The sequence below is a fragment of the Erithacus rubecula genome (genome assembly GCF_903797595.1).
Source record: "Erithacus rubecula genome assembly, chromosome: 6".
NCBI classification, from domain to species: Eukaryota; Metazoa; Chordata; class Aves; order Passeriformes; family Muscicapidae; genus Erithacus; species Erithacus rubecula.
The window spans coordinates 44,964,628-44,990,815 of record NC_136688.1 but is presented as its reverse complement, the minus strand read 5'-3'; the positions used below and the strand labels follow the sequence as shown (position 1 = coordinate 44,990,815).

At 38.5% G+C, this 26,188-nt stretch overlaps 1 long non-coding RNA gene across 2 annotated transcripts in view; it reads right to left on the bottom strand.

Annotated features, from left to right (window-relative positions):
- Positions 1–26,188, bottom strand: part of LOC306803220 — a 38,672-nt gene that overhangs the window by 2,357 nt on the left and 10,127 nt on the right. The window contains exon 2 of one of the 2 annotated variants that reach the window (XR_013774579.1): positions 11,827–12,454. This is a non-coding gene — a long non-coding RNA (uncharacterized lncRNA). The remainder of the gene's footprint in view (positions 1–11,826; positions 12,455–26,188) is intronic. The other variant, XR_013774580.1, reaches the window with a different exon arrangement.

The window sequence follows — 26,188 nt, the reverse complement described above, 5'->3', positions numbered from 1 at the left end:
AAAGGAAGTGGGCTGAACTGATATTTTTGGAGTATCTTTATTTGAATACATGGATCTTTTTTATTCATTGCGGCTGAACATTTTATTCATTGTGGCAATAAACAAAAGTGCAAACTAACTGTTTCCTGATGCAGAATGCTGCTCTGTTTAAAAGAGAGGACAGGGAATATCCCAGTATTTTGTAGACTTCAATTACCACAGAAGTGGCTCTACAGAGTTTGCCAACTCAGTGGATGCTGTATAAAATTATTTCTGGGGCTGTTTTAGTACACCCTTCTAAAGACCTAACTAGTCTCTCTCTCTTTTTTTTTTCCCCTATGTTAATATTTAATATATATGTTTCTAATAAAAAGTGTGAACAGCAAAAATTCCTCTTTTTTTCACAATTCTTTATACTAATGTTTATCAGCATCTCAATGTGAGGTTCAATTCCTGCTTTTTCTCTGAGAAAACAAACACTGTTTCATGTAGTGCTGTCTGTAGGGGAGTTAACTGCTGCCACATGGAGGAGATCCATAAGGCTTCTCTGTGCAAGATGCACACAGGTGCTGCAGCACTCTGAAGAACTGCTCTGAGGCTCTGCTTCATTCTGTGCCCACTCCCAGGCTTTGGTGTGTTCTGAAATTGTGTGCAATTCATGTAAGAATTACATGAGTTAACAGTTGATATGAAAGAAGGAAAAAGAGATGTCCTGGGACACTCTTCTAATGGTCATTGTATGTTGTTCCTCTAAAGCATCCTCAGCCATCATTTTGATTGTTACATCCAAGTTTACTGTCATTGAAAATACTGTTAAAAGCTATTTTGTCGCTTCACTTTATTTGTAGATAAAAGGCACACGTAGTTTATAGTTGGATTTGCTCTTGCTTCTAGTTAGTGACTCACCCAGTTTCCTAACCTAAAACAATTCTGATGAGAGCAGCAGAGGTTCAGAGCTGCACCAGTTTTATTTTGGTCAGCTCCCAAATGATGAATTAGAAGAACAGTTATGATCTTATATGAAATGTTATTCATACAGAGATCTGTGCCTGCATAGTTAGAAACCAACCACAGACTAAACTTTGATAGACATCCGATTTTCCAAAAAGTGTGTGTATAATTTCACTAGTTAATCAAACAATCCTGTTTTATTTATTTATGACTAATAGCATTCTGTATGTGAATGAAGTCAGCAAATTAATTTTTCTAGTTTTTATGTCTCAGTGACACATCATGGCATTCTTTTTAAGGAAGAAGATGTGAGATTCTACCACAGAAGATGAGTGGGTGTAACAGTTTGTAAACCACATTATCATACAACATGACTTGGAAAATAATTGTATTTGAGTATCTGATCTTATGTGATCACAACATAAATAGAGCCATGTTGTTAAATCCATTAGGCATCTCTGATTTTTCATTTTGTTGGCAGAACATCTGTGTAAAACAAAAGGTGATGTTGTAAGAATTCAATTAAGTACATATGCTGTTTGACTCAAAAATTGTTTGCCTGATGAAAGCTCCCTTTAGAGCTATGAGTTGATTTTGTAGCCAAAACATAAGCTTGTCTAGAAGTTTGGGGCAGGTTGTCCAACATCTTATTTTCATCCTGCCAACATATATGACATGGCTGCCTAGTTGTGGAAAGCTTGGCATATATCACCCTGGACAAGATATACCCTCTATGTTTTTCCAGCTTCTGCTACAAAATTACATCACCATGTAAATACAGCCCTGTACATGATCTCATGCTTGGTGCATGGAAAAAGCCATCACTAAAATCAGCACCGTGTTTCACAAACACTGCTCCAGCATATGTACATTCTTTTCTCTAGCTTGCACTGAGGAACAGGCCATTGTCTCTCAACCCATGGCAGAACTCCCACTGTGCTCAGCAGAAGCAACCAGTCTTCAAACCTGATTTAGTGATAATATGATTTATCAGACAAAAGGTTACACATAGCTTTTTTTTTTAATCTGTTTTTAAAATAGATGAAAATCTCTTCACACTGATACTTCTGAATATTTCTGAATTTCATGCAAGTGATTCTGCATATCTTAATGTGAAACAAAATCCTCTGTGCTTATTCTTTTCCCATATTCAAGCATGCAGTTTTTTCCTTCCTTTGATTTGACTGTAGGTTTCTCTTCTCCCTCAGCAAAACAAGTCTGTAAACTAGTCTGTTTTTTGCAATTAACTTTCTGCATTTCTAGCAATATTTCCCTCTTCTTTACCTAGTACTGGGACCAGCATTATACATGTGTAATTTGCTTTTTAAAGAGCTAGCTACAGGCAGAAGCCTTTCATCCTAGGGCTTGGCTTCTGCCTGATGCTCTACATGTCTTAGCTACCTTTGTTCACAGCTTCAATGATATGGTTCTCCCCAAATTTCTGTGTTGTCTACTTGCATTGAATGCAACAATGGGACAAATTGTAATTTTTTATGTGTACCTGAGTATCTTGATTTTCCTTTTTCCTCCTCCAAAAATTATCTTAGGAAATAATTTTGTGTGATGAGAAAGAGCAAATTATGCTTCTCACCTTCGAGGACAGTAATGTTGTTTGACTGCCACTGCTTTGAGACAGAGGAAGGCTCAAGGAAGAGTCATAAAAAGCAGCACTTCCAGGTGGAGGGAGGCCTGTACCCCCTTCATGTATGATCTGGGAAACCCTTATTAGCCTGGGGACTGGGATCCCTTCTCAGAGGCATATTTTATTTTTTACCTTTATCTTGCAAAACCTTCTGGAGCTATGGAGTGGCTAAATAGAGACATCTTCCATAGGAGGAATGATATGGTTCCCATATTTCTGTGAAGCAGAAAACTGATTAAAAGATCTCAGAAGCCTTTGAAGAAAACAGTCATAGGAATGTACTTCTTAGTTTTAATACAGCCAAGATTTGTCACCTGTTGTAGCAGAGGAGTGGATCCTTACTTTGTGAAACACAGCAGAAGAAACACCCCAGAACAGGGCTGACATTCCTCTGCATTTGGTATCATTAGCCCTTTCAACACAGAGGTGGAACTATATATGCTTAGCTGTCTCTTTTCCTACAGTAAGAACAAGCTGGACTGGGCTTTGTTGAAAGGCAAGTAGTGGAGCATGTGAAATAAAAGCAGTGCTTTTGTTTTGAAAAACATTGCTTTTCAAAGCAATGTAACATGCCTGTAACTATTGACAAAGCTTTTATTTGACATAACTAAAGATGGATGCTTACGTATTTAGGTATTTGCTTAGGTTCTACCAATACTTCCTGGCATGAGACTATTTATATAACACTTTGTTCTGCTGTGTTCATTGACCTTTGAGCTCTAGCCCTAATTATGCCTGATTTCCTATGGATTCATCCCTCATGGCTGATTGATTTTGGTGTGCAAATCAGGGTAGACTTCTGCCATCTTTTTGCTGCAAATCACATAATTACAGAGTTTCTGTCTCTGATGGTTTCTCTCATTTCTAATAAGAGGTGAACCTATGGCAGTTATTCTTTCACCTGGGAAACTGGGAATTAGCTCTCCCTTTTCTACCTGAATATTCTTGGGTTTTCTTAAATCCTCTGAAGACAGAATTACCTGTGACAGCTCTGCCATCAGTCAAATTTGGGTGTAATAACTAATTGGCTCAAAAATTACTGTGGACCTTGGAAGAGAAATGAGTGAAAGCAAGCTCTGCTGCTTCAGGACCCTGGGGCTTGGCTGTGTTTTCTTCTGCTCTGCCTCAGGCCAGAGAAGCTTTTCAGATCAGTGCTGATCCTGATTCCAGCAATACTAGATCTCAAGGCAGCTCAAGCAGTCTGTCTAAAGATACATTACTTAAAGCATGGACACTTTCTTGAAATATGTTCCTCTGTTTGAACAGACCAAAACACTAGTATGAGCATATGAGCCATGCCAACTGCATCAACGCTTCAGCAGGAATTCTGGCAGCACCAGCCATGAATCCACAATTCAGGTGTAGATCCTCAGGCAGTGCAATGCAGACTGGACTGTGCATTGGTAGATCTGAGCCAGCTCATCTTATCTGGGGGTTTGGACATGCAAGCCACAGAAACTACAATCTTCTGCTGAAAATGGAAGGAGATTGTGACTGCTGCTCTTGGAAAGCTTCAGAAGTGTTCAGGGCTGGAAATACATTTTCAGCAGCTCACATGAAAATGGGACAAAAGAACCCTCACCTATAGTCTGGACTGATGCAGAGTTACTCTAGAGATCCATTATTTATGTTCTCAGTTTTAGTGGTTTCTGATTGAAATACAGCTTCATGATCAACAAGCCTTGTCCATTTGTATCTATCTTCCTAAACAGGATTTCTTGATATGGCAGGGAAGAAGAAGGTAGAAGAATATTTACTGTGATCCTTGTCAACACTCCTACAAGCTACTTGAATATTTCTCTGAACTAGTTTTCTGAGCTGCAAGTAGGAAGCCACTTTAACAGAAAATATTAAGGTACTGAATGAAAAACAACAAACTAATTCTTTGACAATGGCACCAAATCTGTTTCTTCATGTGATGCAACAAAGACAATTCTTTCTTTCCTTACAGAAGAGACTTAAATCAATAATTACATAAAATGCAGTGCTTATTAATTAGAATATAGTAACAGCAAATAGTTTGCTTATTCATTAAAATATATTATTATATATCTATATCTATGTTACTAAACAACTCAGAGTTAAGCTAGCATTGACTTTTTCAGATGTTTGCTTTTTCTTCATTTGAACTCCTGCATTTCTGACTTTGAGCAATGCAAATAATTTTGCCATTTTAGCTCTGAATGAGACTGAACTTCTCTCATGCAATATTCATTCAATAAATGGTTATCTGCAAAGAATACTAAATAACTTCTTTTGAGGAATTTGATCTAAAATCTGAATTTTGGTTTAATTTTTCCATTACATTATCTGTTTATCAGTATGCAGTATGAGAAATTGGAAGCTAGGGTGGCAAAGCATCTACAGGAAGGGTAGGTCATGAGGGATGCAAAACTGACTGCTAACTTGTAATTCCAACAAGTGAAAATAAGACTCTAGCTGATTATCCCTGGAAGCAATAGTGTATGAGGCTGTTCAACAGTCTGCAAAATAATGCAATGCTTTCACTCCAAGGATATCTGCCCTCAGAAGGTGTCTGCAGCTGTTACAAAACAATAGGAAAGAGCAGAAATATTCCAATGAAGTGCTTTTGTACAGACTTCTCATTTCTGTGACTCAGTCTTTTACAAGGGAGCCAACACACATACATGAGAAGGCATCTGCTAAACCATTAGCCCAGCAATCCTTGCCCTAGGGTCTGAGTTCCACGGTGCTCAGTCACACAGGTAAGTAGAGCTGTGCATCAAATCTTAGTTCTAAGGATAAAAATTAGAGAATTGGGGACATTGAAAAATATTTCACTAACAAGAATCTGAAATGTTCTGAATCTGCAATACATAAAGATCCCAGTAATTTCAAAGTATGCCTAGAGAAATAAGAAAGGGGGGATCTTGGCATTTGAGTCTGGTCTCCTGAGAGCACACCTGACATCATGGTGGTGAAGGTTTTACCACTTCTTAACAGAGATCTATTTTCTAATGAGTGAGATTAACTTGAACCATGTATGAAACTGCCTTACAGAAATACATGGACTGCATTACATGAAAAAACGAAAATTATTAAATTCACATTTTTATAAAGACAGGGTGAAATATATAATCTTTGAATGTGGAGTAGTTCATTGAGGTACCAAAAGGAGACCAGAACACATCTGGAAACAGATAAGAAACTGACACTGCAAACCATAAAATAAATTTGTGATAATACCACTGGACTTTGAAAAGCAAAGAGGCATCCAGCTCACAGAAGATCCTAAAGGTTTACTAAGGCTATGATTACACAGGTGAACCAAGATATTAGAAGGAGGTTAAAGAACAAAGGCAGAACAAGGGCAGATAACACTAATGAATAGGTTATAGCAGAAAAACCCACACTTCTCCATGCTGCAGCAAATGGCACAACCTAAAACAATGTTCAACATTTTGGTAAAGGTGCAAAACCTGCAGCAGACCAGACAGCCACCCAGGAGATTGCTCATGCCAGTACCCTGGGCAGAGATGAAGCAGTGGCACTGCTGCACCAAAGGAATTCTTTGAAGTGGAAGGGTCAGGGGACCATACTGTGACAGGCAAAGCACATGGCTCTCATGAAAGCACACTATTAGACAGGGTCATAGACTGCAAGCTAAGAAACTAATGGGACTGTGTTTATTTTGGAAACTGGCATCCAACTGCCTTGGTGTCAGTTAGAGGCAGAGAGGGCAAAGAAAAAAATCCTGATATTCTGGAGTTATGGGTCCTGTCACTTACTTGGGATCACACACACACATACACATAGAGAGAGACTGGGGGACAAATGGTTTAGGCAGCAGCCTCACAGGAGGTGGTCCTGCTGTTGGGTGAGTTTACTACTGTGAATAGAAGTAAATCAGCCAAATAAAAAAATCAAACTTTTTTCAAATGCCACACTACTAAAAAGTACATTTTGTATAGGGAGAGAGAATTTCATTTATTCCCAGACATGTGGTCCTCACAAGCCTATGCTGAGTATTTCCACAGGAAAAGGCTGTTTAGCACCTTGACAGCAGGCCTTTTTGGTAAGTGTAGACAGAAGGTGCATAACAATCTGAAGTGCAAAGGAAGCATAGCACAGTATCACACTTGTATGGAGACACTACAGATTCAGCCAACTATCAGACACAAAGAAAGGCACGTTTTGGTCCCACACAGCCATTGGGGTATTATATAATCGCACTGATTCTTCATAGCCCATTCAATTTTGAGTGTGCAATCATGCCAGGGATAATATTCCAGTGTGCTGAGGTTAATTGTTTAATTTGTGTTTACTCAAGCTGATTGCAGGCCTCTCAAATTACATATACCCTTAAAATATTGAAACATCTTCTGACAGCTGTAATAAATTATGCTTCTGTTGTAATTTACAGGAAGGAGACAAAAGGACAAAACTATAGCACAGTAATTTCTGGAGGTTGATACTGAAAGCATAAATGGGCACAGCACACATTTTCAGAGGGTGAAACTGGTATTTTGTGCTTCAGAATGAAGATTCTTGAACTGGCAATACATTAAAGTTGAAAAAAAAAATAAAAGGGAAGTACCATCCTGAGACCATAGTTAAGAGTTTTACACAGATGACAGAGTTACAGAGTTATGCATTGCTTCACTTTCTACTGGGAAAGCCCCAGATGCAGAATAGTGTTGAGCTGTAGTCACCATCTTTCAAGACAGATACAGAACAAAACAGAGAGAATTGAAAGGAAATTATGATATCAAGAACAAGAAAATCTGACCTCTGAGTAAGGAGTAAGGTACTGGGTGGTTGAAGATGGAAAAGAGAAAGCATTGAGATAAAATTCTAATATTCTAATATGCAAATGTTTGTGGAAAAGAAAAAGACTGTTCTCCATGGTGCAGGGATGAACTGAATATTCATGTCATCACAGATTACTAAGAAGTTTAAACCAGAAAATATCTGCTTTGTTTTTTTAAATGGCACAGCAATATTTTACCATCTCTATAAAATACTGAAGCAAAAATAATGTTCTCAGACACAACCTGAATATCTTAAAAGTTTGATTATTACTGAAGACGAATGAGAAGGTGGTTTTCCTTACTTCTTTAGTCTGCTATCCTGCAGAAGCATCTTTTAAAAACAGTTCTTACCAGATGTTCAAAAATGATATATGGGAAGTTTAGTGACATCAAAATTATATCTCTTTTTGACTGACTTTTTAATCCTTTCAGGAAGTTTGGCAGCATTCAGAAATAAGACTGACCAACAGTTAATTTTGCCAAGGGAGTGTGATGCACTCACCTCACCGCTGATGTGGAAACAGCCTTATGCAATTCACTGGGTAGATATTTTTTTCTGATACAGAAATGGTCCACATGGTAAATGTAATGTTAGTATTACCATAAAGCACAATTTTCAGCAAACACAGCTTCTTCACTTTTGTTTAATCCACTAATTCCCTACTGTCTGTTCTGTCCCACAAACATTGCTCTGTAAAAGCTTTCCATTACATCAGGTATGAACGAAAAGCTAAAACAAAGGATCATTGACTTCCTCAGCCAGGGGCCTCATCACGCCTTCCTTGGGCACCTTTCATTGCAAGGGGTGTGTCACGTATGCACGGGGTACTTGCTGCTCAGGCCACCAGCCAGAAACATGAATCTACAAAGGACTATTGGAAAAGTTTAGCAAGTGTTTTCTGATCTCATTTTTAAAGCTCTTCTAGTGATTTTCACTGTCCGAGCCAACTTTCATCAGTGTAGTTATTAACAGTGACTTTAAATGAAACAAGATGAAGATGCCTGCAAAAAAATCACGGTGGTACATAACCAGGGCAGAATTTCTTCCAGTGCCCTCTCCTGAAAAATGGGACCATACAGAAGTCAGTAAAAAAGCTTAAATTTCGAGGGGTTTTTTTATCTTTTTAAGTGTCATCCCACAGTACTATCAGTTTCTTTTTCACTTAGAAGCTGGAATCTTCTGTTTCTGTCTATGGGGATGGCAAGGACTTTGTCAGAGAGAACATCTATGCTAATAATGTGGAACAGAGCACTGGCAGCAAGAAAATACAGTCTGTTCTTGGTTTTAAGCTGAATTTGCCTTAACTTGGTGAACTTGAACTTGAATATGTTTTGACTTGGTAACAAGTAAAAGGTAATTTTAAAACTCCCACATTGTGTATTAATGGCACACACACATAGGGAAGTTTAAGAAGGCAGCTTTTGCTTCCATATCTGTAATGCATAGTTGGAAACCTGAGCAGCACCACTGGAGACTTTTACAATTAATTTATTTGCATTTCAGTGCCAACATATCTACATTTATAGTATAGTCTGTATCATAGTCCCGGTGAAATTGATTAAGCACATCCTGAATTTCAAAGCCTTTGTGCATCCAGTCATATTTGTTAAGAGTTTGACGCACAAGCAGCTTTGCTGATTCCCAAACAAGTTCAGGTATAACAGGACCGGGCCTACCATGTCTCATGTTGATTTTCTGATTATGATATTTTATTACACTTCAGTTATACATTGAAACCGTTTCTTTTTTTTCTACAGCACTTCCTGTTGGCAATGTGCCACTGTGTGAATGGCATATAGTCTTGACTCCTTTTGTAGTATCGTGTGGTCTCATGCCAACTTTTTGTTTAAAAAGGGTGTGAAAGGATTTGGTCTATGAGAAAATGATGCTAAGCATTAGCTGTAACATCATTCAAGTACCTGCCTCATGAATAACCCCGGATACTCTCAGAGATACAGAGCAGAATATATTTTTTTCAATTTCAGCAAGAATTCTGCTATAAAACCTCAAATGTCCTTTCTGTCTTCAGTTTCTAGCTTAAGTAAAAGTTTTGTTCATAAACTACTCTTAGCTGATACCAAATGCATAACTACTATAAATGTATGCTCTGGACAAAGGCCAACTGTGATAACCATACTTGGCCTTAGCAAGCGTCAAATTAATTTCCAAAGCTGTTTAATGTGGTTTTCCATTTCCCATCTCCATTTGTTATGCAGTGTTGCTAGGTGCTCTTACAACACCTGTGATACAATCTCAGCTCAGCTGATTTTGTGAGTTTTCCTCTAGGCACAGGAAGCTTTTAAAATGCATAGGTTGTGATACAGCAATAAAAACATCACAGCAGAAATCTTTAATAGATATTTTTACAGATGAAAATGAATATGCAGATGATCTAGTTTATTTTCTAATTACTTAGACCTTCTTCCTTGGAATGAGTATTAATTTGAAAACAAAACACATAAATGGTTCCAAGATTTGTATGTGAAGATCTACATGAAAAATGGAACAGAATTAAGTGCCTTAATTGAGCACTTATTGTCATGTTCTCTTCATTAGATATTTTCTTGTGGAACAGACAAAACAAAATATTATTATTTAGCTTCACGGCTAATTTTTTGTAAAGCATTTAGGTTCAAGTAAAGGTCCTAGGCCTTTAGCAACCAATGGAGTTACTTCTGAAAAGTAATTTCTAATGCTGTTCTTTTCCTAAGGAGAATAAGTCTGTTAATACGAAATTACAGAATCATCATTAATTTTATTTATTTTCTTGATAGACTATTCATTGCCTCAGGTAAATTCCACAAAGTTGGAATAAGAAAAAAGCAGAAGACATAAGAATAAGCCATATCCAAATGATTATGGTGTAGTAGAAAGATGATGTGGGCTTCTCTATGTGAGTTCACTATGTGGTTTGTGTGTATCTACAGAGGAATCTGCAGAAGGAACTGTAGAAGAAATTGGCAGAAGGACCACAAGATAGTTGTGTGCAGATTAAGGCCCCCAGAAGAACAGAGAAACCCAAAAGGTAGCAGGCAGCTGACACACGAGCAATAAACTTGGCTAGACACTTGTGCTTCTCTGGCAATACCAACTATTTCTGAAGATTTTGATTATTCAGTGTACTCTGGCTGCTTTAAGATGCTCCGGAGTAAATCAAACCAAATAAACCTTTTTTCTTGACTATCAAGTTAAAGTATGAGAGATTGGAGTAATTTTCATGCTCAAATGATATATTTTTAATATCCATAACGTGCTACTTTTTCATTGACCTTAATTACAAATTTCCTTGGTTTATCATTTTTAGTTTAGGAGTAAAATCATCTGGAAAAAATTGTCTGGATTTTACTCTACGTTATGAAATCCATTTGTAAGTAGTTTGTCAGGAACTAATTCCCAGCATTGGTTGAAACAGCTTTTGCGGAAAATTAGATCTTTATTAAATGCACATTTTTAAATAAAAAAATACTGATTTCTGGGGAAGATCTTGTTTTCTTTTGAATTAACTAATTAAATACTCAGAAATAGTCTCTTAGCCAAAAACTGAAAAGCCTCACTTTGGAAATGCTCCCATATCTTCCTATGGGAGCTGTAGCTGAAATGACTCATTGTTCATCTACTAGGAGCTGCTCTCTGTAAGGAGACTGCAACCCAAGGAAGCGCTGCAGGCAACCAACACGACAGGAGATTGACAGACACAGTCACAAGCCAAACCTGAAACCTTGGGTACAGCTCCAAGGAACCAGCAGGGTGACATTTTTTAGACTAGCTTTTGAAACTCTTAGGGAATAGCTGGAAATGTGGTTTCCTCTTGTATACCAAGATTCTACACCTTTTCCTGCAACACAAAATTTCCAAGAGCAGTAGAATAAAAATGACTATCAACTTGTCTTTCTCCTTGCTCCTTTGAAGCTATCATTATTCATAGACTGGAACATGGGAACTATACAAGGTTGGAGTTTGACACTGGTAGTACTGACTGCACTATCTTCCAGAAGTGTCATCTGACAGCTAGCTTAAATCATGTTATACCCAGTGTCTGCACATTTGTTTGCATATACCAATTAGAATTTATATTACCCTAAAATATATTGTAAAGAAAGTTCATCCACAAAATATCCATCAGTACAGCTTAATAAACAGTCTTATCTTACATTAGGCTTCCACTCTTTCCCATTCAACATATGGTTTCACTTTGAAAGAGCAGACTTACAATAAATGGTATCATCAGTAAGCTGATAAATGCTGTAATTTCTAACAGGACATCTGCTTGAGGAAGATTTCCCATGCCTAGTCAATGCTTAATTGCTTTCTGAAATATTAACTTTTGCTATATATTTGGGCACTGAGTACTGTATACAGGAAAAGCAATTACGGTTCTTGCCCATCTCTCCAACAATTTTAGTTTTTAATTTATTTTACATGCACATGCTGTGTTTGGATATGTATTATTTATTATTTGGATATTTAACAGAAATGCTAACCTCAAGATCCTTTGCACTTAAGAAACAAATGGAATCTTAACTCCACCTCAATGGCTCTGGGTTTGCTGCTCTTGTAATGTGGCACAGAAAAAATTCTGAATAGTGACATTTACATTTCACAGTGCAAATGTAGTAGAATCACCAGGTCCTAAACTGGGTGCTGCAAGGTTCCTGGAAACCTGCTGGCCCAGATGAAGACTTGGGGCTGCCTGTATGAAACATTTTGCTTGGAAGTCAGATGAGGTGCAGAGGTGACAGAGATCCGTGACATTTCTGAGGTTCCTTGTGACTTTTAGTCTTTCTTATTTTTGTGACATCACCAGAATACATACAGTTTCCACTTGAACCATCAGTGTCTTTTGTCTAGGCAGTGGAATAGGACACTGAAGTGAGACTATTTCTTTGTGGTAATTGTGAATGTATCTACACAGCTCCCAAATGAGGCAAACTACACATATCTTCAAAATAACAAGGCTAGTGCAGGTCTAAGCTCAGTGCTTGTTCTTACAGTCATGAGTCTGCAGAGAAATGCTCCCAGGAGAGTGCTCAGGTAAGTCATATACAGAGTGGCATGAAGACTGAGTACATCACAGGACTTGGAGTCTGCCTGGTGATGCACTGCCATGACCTGTAAACATGGAAAAGGATTAAGGTTCTATCAACATGCTGACGTGGGAAGCTTATGACTAAGTCAATCATCCTGTTTAAAATGCAAACTTGCACTCATCAGAAAAACATACAAAGGGGCCACTAGTAGTGCCTGGAGCCAGAAATTTCCAGGTTCTCCTCACACAGAGCAGCTGGCCAAGACTCTGAAGATGAAACAGAAGCAAGGCAGGAGATGATGGGACTAGAAAACTAGGCATCCCTTCCCCAAGTGGAACGGGATTCTAAGTCTGGCAGAAATCATCAGCCCACCTCTAGTGTTGGATGCAAACCCATGTCTCAGAATAGCAAGTCCTGGATCATTTGGCAAATGAAAGAGCCAAACCCTAATCAAGCTTTTAATCAGTCATATAACTTAATTAAATATAATAACACTAAGATAGTATAATAAAATAAATATATAATAAATACAATAAATAAACAATCATACATATAATAAATATAATAAATATAATATAGCATAATATGATACAATATAAGTAAATAATGAATATAATAACACTAAGACACATTTTGTAACACTCTCATGTGAATAAGGTCACAACACAAGTGCTGATCCTGAAGGTGTATGCCAAAGAAATTACATTTAGGAGTGTTCCAGCCTCTTGGGAAAGAAACAATTCCCCATGTAATTGCCATTCCTGCACATTTTTTGGCATAGGACTGTAAGAGCACTGAAAGGCTTTTTCTTCTATGTCCCCAAACCAAAGTTTGGCCAGATAATAGTGGAGATATTCCAGATATGATGGAATGAACACTTTCTCCTTCAGCTTCTTGACAAGTGAATAGCATACCAAGCTGGTGTCATGCTGATGAACTGCCACATAGGCTTGGGAAGGCAGGGTACCTGGAAAAATCTAGATTCACTAACTGAACAGACAAGCAGAAATTGGGTACAGACCAATGCCTGTTTATTAAGTGCTTCCCTGTTTTTCACTTTGCAGTGCACAATGAAAACCAGTTTCAAAATACTACAAATTTAAGAGACCTATGTATAAAGATCACATGAACAAATAGCTCATTGTGAATTCAGTAAATCTGAATCATTTTTAGGTTTTTTTCCTGGAATCTTCTGCTTGTTCCATTTGGCCATTTCTGACATGGATTTTGCTTCCTCATTCCATGTACACCCAAAGCTCTCTCTTCAAGTTTAGCCAGAGAATCAGGTGTCCAAGAAATAGAATTAGTCTTGTCACAGTAATTTCTTGCAGCAACAGTGTCTTCAGTTGATCAACATTAAACTTTCTCACAGTTCTTTCCTGTTTAGTTGCAAACCTGTTTAACCTGTGTAAAGGTTGTAGAAGTGAGGGACTTAAAAGTCTTACACAGGGCAGGTCAATCAAACAAATCAATCATAGCAAACAGCCCCACTGAGATTAATGCCCACATCCATGGACATACATTTCACACTTATTATAAAATCCAGGTTATCTGCATATTGCCTTTCAGAACTAATATCATAGTTCTGGAAAGACTGCCAGGAGAAATGGGAGACAAATATTTTGGCCATTGAAATGTTGCAATGGTTTGCAAGACATATGTCCTCTCCAAACAAGGTATAAGGCACAGATCCATTACAGAATTCCTAAACATTTCCCACACAAGCAAATAAGGAGTGAATAATTGTATTTGCATTCCTTTTTTTTTTTTTTTTTTTTTTTAATTTTCATGGGCTTATATAAAAAAACAATTGTTTAAAATTTGGACCATGTTTCTTTGAACTTTTGTAAATCCATATGTGTGTTTTTGTGCTTGTGCTTTTTTGTAGTCTTGGATTTCAACATCAATTGTTCCCATGGTAATGTTCGACACCGTTGTCTAAACACAGTCTGGTATCGCCTCAAGTGTGTTTTGGCACAATGACTTCTTTTAATGGAGGTTTGGGTTGTTTTGGTATGGTTTTGTCTTTCAGTATGTCAATACTTAAGCAAATTGCTGAGACTGTAGCTTATTACACACACTACATCATAAGCAATCGTATTTCTCTTTTATTTTGTATTACCCAACTCTGTGTTTACATCTGCTGTCCACAAGCACACTGAGCTGGTGCCATCTTTCCTCTCTATGTGTGTGATTAACTCAAAGAGGGACTGAATCACTCTTAAAGCTTTTCAAAATTAATTAAAAATTAACATTAAAAAGAAATAGTATTTTTTACTTAAACGCCTGGCCAGGACATATATATTGTGACTGCAATTCCTTTCAGTGTCAATCTTAAATACTGAAGTGCAGCTAATTAAAACCCTGTCTGTCCTTCGGATGTCTTTCCTGCTGGTGTGTGTGGATAATGACATACTAGCTTCTCACTGCAGTGGCCAAACTAAACAAATGGAAAATAATTCTGGTTTGGGTAGAACGGAAAACATTTCAGTCAACACAAAACAAAAGAGTTTATTTTTATTTCTTTTTATGCATCACCTGGAAAATCAACTTTTAAATGGAAATATAACTTCACAACTATAGTTTTGTTCCAGTTTTACAGCAACACCACCCATAGTCCTTTTCTGTACTGTTTTTAGGTATCCAGAAAACATTTCTTATTAAGTGCCATATGTTTTTGCTAATAATTACTATGTTCTGCGAACATGTTTTTCAGGAAATCTACGAATACAGCTCCCTAGTCTGCTGGATTGTAAGGGGAAAGCCATTTAATTTTTCCCCCTGTGCCAAAGAGGAACTCCCTGGAGTTTTATTTATTATCTTCTGTTGAGGGGATTAATTTTATTTTCAGCTGTCCTGCGCATCCCGGCAGCTCCTGCTCAGAACCAGCTTGGCCCGGGCCCGCAGCCGCCCCGGCGGAGCGGCCCCGGGCACGATTCCCCCGCTCTTTGAGGGGCGGGCAGCGAACGGGGGCACCGCCCTCGGCAGTGCCAGCCTGGAGCCGTGCCGTCCCCTTCGAGCTGCGTGTTCCCGGCTCCTTTCGCCCCGCTAATGCTAACGACCAGCCGCGCTCTCTCCCCGCCGCTGCCGGTGCCGCTGCCGGTGCCCAGTCACCGGGCTCCCACACGCTGCCCTCAGGGAGACAAGATGGCGCCCGTCCCCCGCCGGCGGCCGCGCTCTGCGCTCCTCCCGCGCCACCCGCGGCAGAAAATAAACCTTCCTCTTGATCTCTCCTGCCACGCAGTGGCTGCTGTGGAGAACTGTCGGAAAACAGTGTGACAGGTCTTGGATAAATCGAGACGTTTGAGGGCAGATTTAGTTACCCCGCCCTGTTGTGGTTAGTTCGATGTACAAAAGTAGAAACCCACCCAGCCATCCCCCCACCGCCGACACTCTCAGCTCCGGCTCCGTCCAGGCTCCCACATCGACACACTCAGCAGCCAGCTGACACGTTGTTCCCAACCTCCTCGGCTGTTCTTATATTTTAGTGGGGGGGAAATAAACACTGCGAGTGATGAGTTTCATTTATTCGAACACCGTTCTTATCTGTTACACTGAGTTCGGGGCCGGAGCCGCGCTGGAAGCAGGAGCGGCTGGTGCTGCCCTGAGGCGGCAGGAGCAGGGGGGGCCCACAAGAAGCACCGCACACCTCAGGGCTGCCGAGCCCGTCTCCGGGCTGTGTGCCCCTCGCAGTGCTGCTGAGGAGCACTGGGCTCTGTGGGACTAGCGAGCGCTTGTCAGCTCCAGTCTTAAATGGGGAATGGCATTGCATGGTGCCACACCACTCTAGGGACTGCCACAGCTGAAAGCAGAAACAACAGCTATTGGGGAGTCGTCGACCGACAAAAGCAATTCCTATAGGTAAGAAAGCAGCCCTATATCTTCATAGAGGTGATTCAAAAGCAATCAGGCTTTCTCAAATTGATGTGTTGCTGCCTTGAGTCAGGTCAGAGAACCTGCTGCTTGCCTCCTTGCAGAGCGTTATGAATAAGGGTCTGTTTTGATTTGTAATTCACAGAACTGGATTTATGGTGTCTACAGTCTTTGGTAAGGAGCCATCAATGCATTTGTCTGAGGAGCTGGAAATACCCAGATTTAATCACTATTCTGGCTTAGCTCAGAACAGACATTGGTTGGGAAATATTTCTCTTTACCAGTCCACCTTCTCTTAGCTAAAGAAGATACAGAGAGAGACTACCTTAGGCTAGTTCAAACTTACTCCATTGTCCAGGAAGGCTTTTAAGCCAGTTTCTTGCTTCCCATCTCTTTTCTAGTACTACTTGGCAGAATGAATTCCTGATCTTCCTAGAAAAGGAATTCTCTCCATTTAAGGTCACAAAATGTACAGTCAGGATGGTATTAATTTTAATTTATATGCCCAAGAAAAGTACAGTTTAAAAATATGGCTTAGTTATGCCATTTCATTTGCTGAAAAAAATGAGTTTCCATGCTATTTGAAAAGGAAGACTGATGGCCTTGTGCTTACAATAATTCAAATACACATGTGCAAAACAGATGGTTTCTGGGTTGGCTTCTCCATCTTTCTAGCATCCAGATTGATAAGAGAGACACTTCCAATCCTTTTTATCTTTGAAATAAGCACTTAGAATTTGTTGAAACCTTCTTTCCAGGTATTACTCTCTAAGGATCATATTTATATTACTGAAGAGTCTCATTTTTTGCCTATTGAAGCCAATGGCAAATTTTCCCTTGACTGACCCACTGGTCACAGATGAAGGCCAGGCAGGCAGCAGGCCTCTGCTCTGCCAAGTTTTAGCTAAAGACACATAATAAAGAGGCAGTACCTCTCCCAGAGAACTTAGAATTGAAGGTAAGAGATAAATGGCAGTAATCTGCTATTTCCTGATGCTCCTAACTAACAATTTGAGGGTTCATAAGTTTCAAAGACTTCACTGCAAAAAAAATTCTTTCCATTTTAACACAGAATTATAGAAGGGTTGGAACATAACTGGGACAATGAAGTTCATCTAGGATATTATGAAAGTTTTCTTTCCCCCATTTAACAATGATTCCAGCATTAGCATTAGAATGAACTTTTTAAAAATTCCTTTTTAGATGGATGCACTAAGCCAAGCACTTCCCCTGTTGTCTCTGCTAATTCTGGAGCTAAGTGTATTTGAAGAGAAATGTATCTCCTTAACCTTTGTTTTCTCATTTGGCTGAGTCTACAGTGATCCTGTGTTCCATGTTTGCAAAATGAGCTTTGCTGCTAGAGTTTTATTGCAGGGTCAAGTATGATGAAAAAGTATGTAGAGAGAAAGCCAAATCCTTCTTAAAACACAGATGTCTTAAATTTTCCAGATGCCATCCATGTTTAGCGAATAAGGTGGGGGGCTGGATGCTGATGGATTGCCCATGAGTGATCAACCTTTCACTGTCAGACCATGGTCCTAGAGAAGCACAGAACAGTGAAAATTTCCAATTACAAGGTTGAATTTGATTCTATGGAGTATGCTTGCTGGCCATGACCCATTTCACAGTGAACAAATCAGCACTTCTTAAAAACCTGCTGCAGTATAACAACTCATTAACACAAATATCAACTTACACAAACCCTTTTTTCTTTTAGCATCTGATCCTTTAGATTAGGTTTGGGGGAGAAGCATTAATTATTCTGAAGCTGCACTTCTGCTGCTGCTAAGCAGTTCAGGCCTCAGGAATGCAAAAGAGCACCCAGTAATAGCAAGAAATTTAGAAAATAAGAAGTCAGACAGAACTATTTGATGGAAACTTAAGGAGATTAGACCTGGGGACACCACTGACCTTTAGATTTCTGTGATAAGGAAGGAGTGTGCTATTTGCAGTAAGTATTTGGAAAGCTCTCTTAGCTTCCTTGAGACTAAGATATTGGTTTGGCAATATGGACTGTGCTATGACCTTCTTTATACTTCCCAACGACTGCTGGGTTTTTTTCATGATTAACCTTCTGATGAGAACTAAACTTAGAAGATTACTTTTGTAATGACTAGTAATTTATCTTTCATTTGAATTAGAATTCTCTTTAATGTCCAAGTTTCCTTTATTTTTTCTCTTCAAATATTTTTTTCTGCTGTTTTTAAGTGGCAATTTTCCTTCCTAAGTACAACTTTCCACTGCTTATTTTAATTGTCATGTTTTACTGGCTTATCACTGCTTTTACAACACTATGTTTGGCAAGCATTGTTCTCCTACACTGATAATATGCCGCTATCATAATGACAACATGATCGTATTTTTGAAAGAGTGAGCCAACAGTTTCTGTAATACATAAAAACCTTTTTGCAGACTGCCATTGTGCTTTGCATCAGTGTTTGATATCAGAAATGGAAATTCTGAGATCAAAAGTCTTTTCCCGGCTATGTCAGAGACATTTTTGTTGAATTAGGGACAATAATTTTCACCACGGTATCTCATTTTCACCATCACACTGAGCCTGTCTGGTTCTCAGGCACGTTGGAACTCAGCTTGCTGGCATTTTAAAAATACTTAAAACTTAATACCTAATACTGCAAATACTTAACATATTTGCAAGTGTTACTTGCAATTACTACTAACTCTATGAGTTGAGCATTGTAATATAGAGATAAGTTGTTATAATGTCTATGTTCTAAGAATTGTAGGAGACTTACTGCTGTTGTGACTTTTGCAGTCCTGTTGGCTTAAGGGGCTTTTCTGTTGTTTTATAAACATGTATTTTTGTATGCATGTGTACATTCATATGTATAGGGCATATATTAGCTATGCAGGGCAGTAGCATCACTACTGGTTTTATTCCTTCAGTTTCTGCTTCCACCTGTTGAACTTCCTCATTTTGCACTTTGTTCAGGGTATTTGCCACAGATGACCAATTATTTCCTGGTTTTATCACCCTGTATTTGAAGCTCTTTCCTTTGCAACTTGGGAGGTCATCACTTGTGAATAAGGCTTTCCTGTGGGTTTGTGTATGGCCAGCTGGTGGAACTGCAGGCGTGTCAGCAGTGTATTGCTGCACAGCTGTTTATGGAACAGTAACCTGCTTGTCCACACTTGGCTCCCTGTTCTGTAAGAAGGAGAAAATGCTAAGCATTCAGAGCTGACTGGTGCTGTGATTTTTACTCACTGTCTACAGAATGATAAATATGGATACTTCTAAAAGAAATCACATCTTTAAAAAATAGGGCTGTGTGAAGATAGTTTGTAAGAACAGCTTGTAAGGATAGTGCAGGAAGCAATCTTTCCCAATGAATTACAGCTGCACTGATTACTGTGGAGTGGAAACAGCCATCCCTGCCCAATGAGGATGTTATAAAAGAGTGGGTCAGCTAGTCAGAGTTAGTTGTTGTTGTAGTTACAGTAGGAGCTTGAGCCCTCAGGTCTTCTGGCTGTGCTGAGGTAAGGGATGTGTGGTTGTTCAAGGGACGGATAAGGTAAGAAGATGCTGTGTGAGGGACAGACAGGGTTAGGCAGTTAGGTAAGGGGCAGCTTGGGGTTAGCCAGTCACACAGAGGAGGGAAAAAGCCAGTGCTGTGTGCAGCTCCTTAAGAGGAAAGAGTCAGTGCTGTGTGGAGTTGTCTGAGAGCAGCTCATTGAGAGAGGGTATGAAAAGTTTCTAATAAAGGGCTAGTGATGATACCAGTCCAATCTGTCTTGACATAACTGCAACAGAAGTATTAGTTATTTTCTTTAGATTGTTTTTTTTCTTTTCTATACCTGGCCTGGAGCGTACAAAACCTGCCATAAGGCATTCCCCTTAGAGGGAATAATGTACCTCATACCAATTAACAGTAGGAGCAGATGATTGCAAGCAGGTGTGTGAGGGCTGCTTCAGATGCTGCTGACCCCTCCAAGCAGCTAGCTGTGTGCACACATCTTACTGTTTTCAAGGTGAAATGAGCTATGTTAACTCCCCAGGAGGAGAGATTGGCAGCAGGCAGCTCTAACATTTTTAAACTGCTGCTGCTGATCTTAACAGTGTTAGAAGAAATACAGGTGGATTTCAGCTCTCCAGTGGTTGAAGCCATTGAGGCAAGACTGCTAGTCCAAGGGGTGAAAAGAGACAGAGTCAATAGCCTTTACACTCAGGGGGATCTGGGTATCAAATTACCAGTAGCAAATTTAAAATAGAATGTATTTTCTTCTGTGCTAGTAAACTTAATGTACGCTAATGCACATTTGAGAGACAAACTACTGTTTTGATTTTGGTGATGACCACATGTCATTTAAAAAATAGATTTTTCTTAGGCATATAATAATGGATTTTCTTTTATATAACCATTTTTTATTGAAGTGATAGCATTATTAAATATCCATTTAGTCTGTTGAAAGAAGTTATCATGCAACCAGTTTGATGTGATTTACAAAATTTGAAGCATGCAATTCACTGAACAGAATTGTGAACTTAAATGTGACTGGTAGTGAGGTGTTCTCAAGATTTATGTTCAGTCATATACTTTTCACAGTTTTTCTGTGAAAAATATAACTGGAAACATGCACTTGCTGTTGGACTTGGCATCCCAGCATGGTCCTGGGGCAATAAACTCAAGGTGGTCCTGCTTGAAAAAGGATGTTGGACCAGATGCTCTTCAGCAGTCTTGTCCAACTCCAGCCATTCTGTGATTCTGTAGCCAGAAGTCTTTGGGTGTATTTTGAGTGTGAATTCAGCCTGCCATGGCACTGACTACATCAGTTTCTGTTCTGTACCAGTAGTGAACTCGGCAGCTATCAGTCTTGCACTCTGGTTTTGGATATGGAACTTAAATTTCCACCTTGAAAATACATATTTGTCACCTTCAATTAATTGCAACCTATGACTTTCAATTTGATCCTCAATGTTCTCCACTCACAAATTTGTCTTTTTGCATAGAACACATAACTTGCAAATGTTAACTTTAAACTGAAAGTAATGTTGTATATGAAGTTGTTTTTACTAACATTATGGCCTCTCTGATCCCAGAATTGCTACAGCACATCTGCTTTCAAGGAAAAAAAAAAACTGTGTGCCACGAATTTAACCAATTCAATCAGTTATTCATCTATGAAATCTGTGAAGTATTTTACCAGTTTGATTGCAAAGAAAGAATAGCAGAAGACTTCTCAAGTTAAAACATTTTTCTAAGAAAACCCGCTATTATTTATATAGTATAAATGAGGAGAATAATATAAAAATGAGAAAGAAGCTGTTACTGATGTGTAACTCTGCAGGGCTTATTCCTAACAGAGATCATGAGTAACACCCATTCTTGGATCTTCCATTTTAAAATGAAACAGGACACCCAATTTTTCTGAGTACATGTGTGATTTGCATAAGATATAAGTTAGTTTTAATCACAGTGCTGACACACTTGTTTCACTAATTCTCTGTGTTGCCACAGGTCTTGTGGGACTATGTAGATACCCTGCCTATCATTTATTCTTTGTCTTCTAGGCATCTTTGCAAGTCTCTCAAAATTACAGACCATTACAAGAAAACCACATGTTTAAATAAGGCTTCATTCACTCTCATTCCTTCATTCCTGATACAGTATTTTGAAGTTTAGTACTAAGAAACTTGATGATAGCTAATTGAACGTGAGGTGAATAGTGGCAGGTGGCAGCTGTTTATTTCAAAGAGGTGAATGGCAGAATAGAAACCAGTATGGAGTGGGAGGCTGGAAGCTCAAACTTCCAGACAAAGGGATGTAGTGAACAGTAAAAAAGAGTGCACCTTTTAGGGTAGGCCAAGCAACTTTGAATTGTAACCCTGGAGTTTAGTTGCAGCTACTTGAATTTGACTGGGATATTACAAGTGAAATTCTTATAAGAATGCAAGGGGATGTTTTAAAACAGAATGAACAAAGCTTTGATCTTCTGTATAATGAGAATAATTAGATCTCCAGCGGCGGGTGGTGGTGCTACTGCTATTTATTTTGAGACATTTCAGTTTCCTGACTAGAAGAATAATTCATGTGCTATTTCCTTGGAGGTCTTTCAGAGTGCTGACCAGATTCCATCTTTTTTGCCTCGAGAGGCTTTTAAATGATCTAGCTATATCCAAATACATTTAACTATTCGTTTTGCCTGTTATATTTTTCTGAAATATAACTTGCGTGGTTTATAGATTTTATTTTCTTTAATGTCAAAGAGATTCGGCCGCTGCCGATTTCTGTTTATTTTCCGGAGAGTGGTCGTTCCGCCGTGCAGCGCCGCCTAGTGCGCAGACGCGCTGCTGCAGGCAGGGGCCGCCGCCGCTCTTGGCGCGGGGCATGCGGAGCCTTTCCCGGGGGGCTCACGGCAAACAGCGTGACTCGCATCTTGAGACAAAGACGCTTTCTTATTTCTAGATTCCCCTCTCCAACACCTGTAGTGTTTGCCTTGTCCTGGCTTTAAATTCATTCCTAGCTTATAGCTTACTCTTAACTTTCTTGATAGTTCGTGTAATAGCTGTGATTTTTACTCACTGTCTGCGGAATGATAAATATGGATATGGATATGTTTTTTATTTCTAAGCCCAGATTTTTGGCACATGGAATGCTTTTTCACATTCCTCTCTGTTTATGGAAATAAGGTATACAAAGAAAATAACTTTGAATTTTGGTGTAACATAACCTTTTCTCTTCCCCCCACCTCCCCCCCCACTTAAGTAGCAAAGATGCAAATGATCCAAATCTGATGTTACATCTGTTTTGGCAAAGTTTCAGAAGAACTCAGATTAAGTTCTTACAAGCTCAAAATTATTAATTTCAAACATTTTCAATTACTGGACTCACTGTTTTGCAGGGTTTTTTTTGCAGGTATTATTTCTATCAGTGGTCTCATTTAAATTGTGAAACTTTCTAAAATAGTAGTTATTCATTATCAGTCCCATCAGAAGAACTTGATCTTTACTGTGGAAATCCCTCATTTTAGGCTTTTATAGACACTACTGAAGAAACTGTAAATCAGTTATTGTTACAAAGAAATCTCAAATCAGCAGGGGAGATTTCTTTATAAATGAGGTTCTGTGTTCAGTCAGTTTAGTCTATGCACAGTAGTTTGCAGACAATTATGAACATAAATGGCCTTTTACACTTGATGAAGTAGACAGGTACTCTTCAGAAAATGTTAATTAACTAAAAAGCAGTCTCTGCAGTGGCTCTGCCTCTAAGTATATGTAACAATTCAGAGTACTATTTATTTAACAGGTGTGGTTGTCTAGTGATGGAGGCAATTGTTTTCAATTATTAAATCTTGAAGATGAAAAGAATTGTAAAAGCAAATGTGTGTACAGTCATTCAGTCACCTTAATGAGTGATAAGGGAAGCCTTTTCTTCCCTAAGGCAGGTGCAGAATCTAAACCTACTTTTGCTATGAAATGTGGCAAGACAGCTACACAAAAAAGCTCCTGCATTAGCCAGTCCTCACACATACTTTAATACTGTTTTACCATAAGCATGTTCTCTGCAGAAACATTAATTCTTTCTGTTAATAAATTCTGAATGAAGCTCCAAGTTATAATACTTGATAAAAAGAAGATTTGTAGACAGCATTTGTAACATGCTTAATTAGTTGTTGGCAGAATCAAAGCACAATCCTTCACCTAGTTGAAGAGCAGCAGGCTCCAAAGTATTACAGTGATACCTGCACACAAACAAGGAAAGTGGAATCTGTGACTGTGCTAAGCATGAGCAGTTGTGGTTCATTACTTGCTGAGAGGTCATCAAAGGACATAGCAAGCTTGTCAGTCATATACTATATATTCCTTGTTCATCTGCTGCAGAATGCAGATGGCTGTAATTAAAAAACTCGTATATTGTCACAGTATGGATTGAGTCTTGACAGAGAGACTGTCCTTTCTCCCTTTCCATTTGTTGTAGTGTGCTAAATATAATATTGGCTTATATAGGTGATATCAGGCAAGTATAGATTTCATTCAGCTGTGTTTTAATTAACCTCTTCACTTGACAAAAAATAGCCTGTGTAAGGAGAAAACTCTAGAAGCCACTTTCTGTGATAGAACACTGATTTGCCAATCCAAGAGCTGATTTTAATTGAATGTTTTGATACTACATTTTACCATGAAGGAGAATAAAAGGTGTTGTTATTTTTGTATGGTGAAAGTTCTGTGAGAATCAAAATCCATTTGGCTCACTTCTCCTCTACTATACAAAGAAACCTATCAAGTTCAATGTACATACATAAGTTTCACTGAGGGAGATGTACTGATGCTTGAGGAAGAAGGAAATTTTCTATAAAAATTGAAATAAATGGGAATTTCATCATTATTTTTCCCACGCTTTGAATTGAGCCCTATGTTTTCCAATCTGTAGATAAATGTACGGTTTAAAAGCCCTTTATTCTTGTAGAATCTTCTTGAATTTATTACATGTAAGTATTCACTCCAATGACCACTGCAGGATTGTATACATGGTATCTTTTCAAGTATCTTAGGAAAAGAACATTCTATTTTGTTAACTTCTCTATGTACTCCATAAAGATTATTTTCTTCCCCTTGCCAATTTGCTCTGAAAGTATTTCTTTAGGTGCATGCCAAAGCAAGAGATTTGATTGAACCTCAGTTCTACTGTGTATCATCTTAAGCAGCACAACTTTTTCTTATCTTCATATGATTACTTATTTCTAATTTGTTGCCTGTGTTTGTTTTGTATGTTTGGAAACATTTGTTAGGTCTGAGATTAACAGCAAGTGTCAGTTTGTACTGTGGTCATTTGGGAGCTTTGCATCTAACTCTGAGCAAGTCAAAATCTGATAGGCTGGAAATAAAGAAGCTAAATGTTTTAAAATCAGTAAGGTCAGCTGTCAAAAAAGTCAAATAAGTATTGTAAAATATCCTTTAAATCTGCAAGGAACAGTTTGCTTGTCACTGCACACAGCTTCATGAAGATTTGATTTCTGCAAGGAATTGAATCAAAAATACCCTTATTGTATGGAATGCCAGGCCATTGCATATATACAGCTGTATGTACATTTTAAATATATAAGCTGGACTGTGTGACAGCAATAATGCAGTCAGAGTAAAATTCAGGTAACAGATAACTATGAATCCTTTAGTACCCATTTTACCACAAAGAGAATGATTTGACCTCTGTATTTAAAGCTGCTCTTCAATTCCCTCCAAAGTGAGTGTACTTGGAAAGGCTTTTTCATCCAGCCTGTGTGGCCAGGTTACCCTTGCCTGATGCAAAGGGCTTTGTGTATTCACCTCACCCTTGGAACACAGCTCAGTGTTGCTGCACTGTATATGAAAAATTCCATTTCTGGTTTACCCATTCACTTATCCACACTGAATTTCACCTGTTTTTTTTATAATCAATCTCATTGTACCATGATGTTCCTCTGCATAATTGGATACAGTCTGTACTGTGCTTACAATCATTAGTGACATTCATCACCTTATTTTTCATTCCTTTCCAATTCAGTTTTGAATCATTTGAAAACAAACATGCAGAACATGCAAGGACTGAGGTGCTCTACAAGTCACCTCCCTCCCATGAGATGCAGTGCTACTACCTGTACTGACACAGGTAAATCCTCTTTGCATGCTTTCTTCCTGGCCATTAGTGTTCTGCTGACAATGCATCAACAGAATGTTACCTGCTCAATCAATGTAGTACCAACCATCATCCAGTAATGCAATCCTTCTGTACCATCTACTACTCATTTTTGCTAACAGTTTAAATGATCAATAAGAAAATGTTTTAAAAGGATGTCTTGGTTGCTATTTAGAGATTTTTGACAGCAGTCCCACAATGTAGCTAGACATTTGCTTTAAAAAAATACTGGTATATAATATGGTATTATAGATTCTACCATTTGAGATCAAAAAAAGGAAAGTTTGAAAAGGATGTCTATTTTATGGATA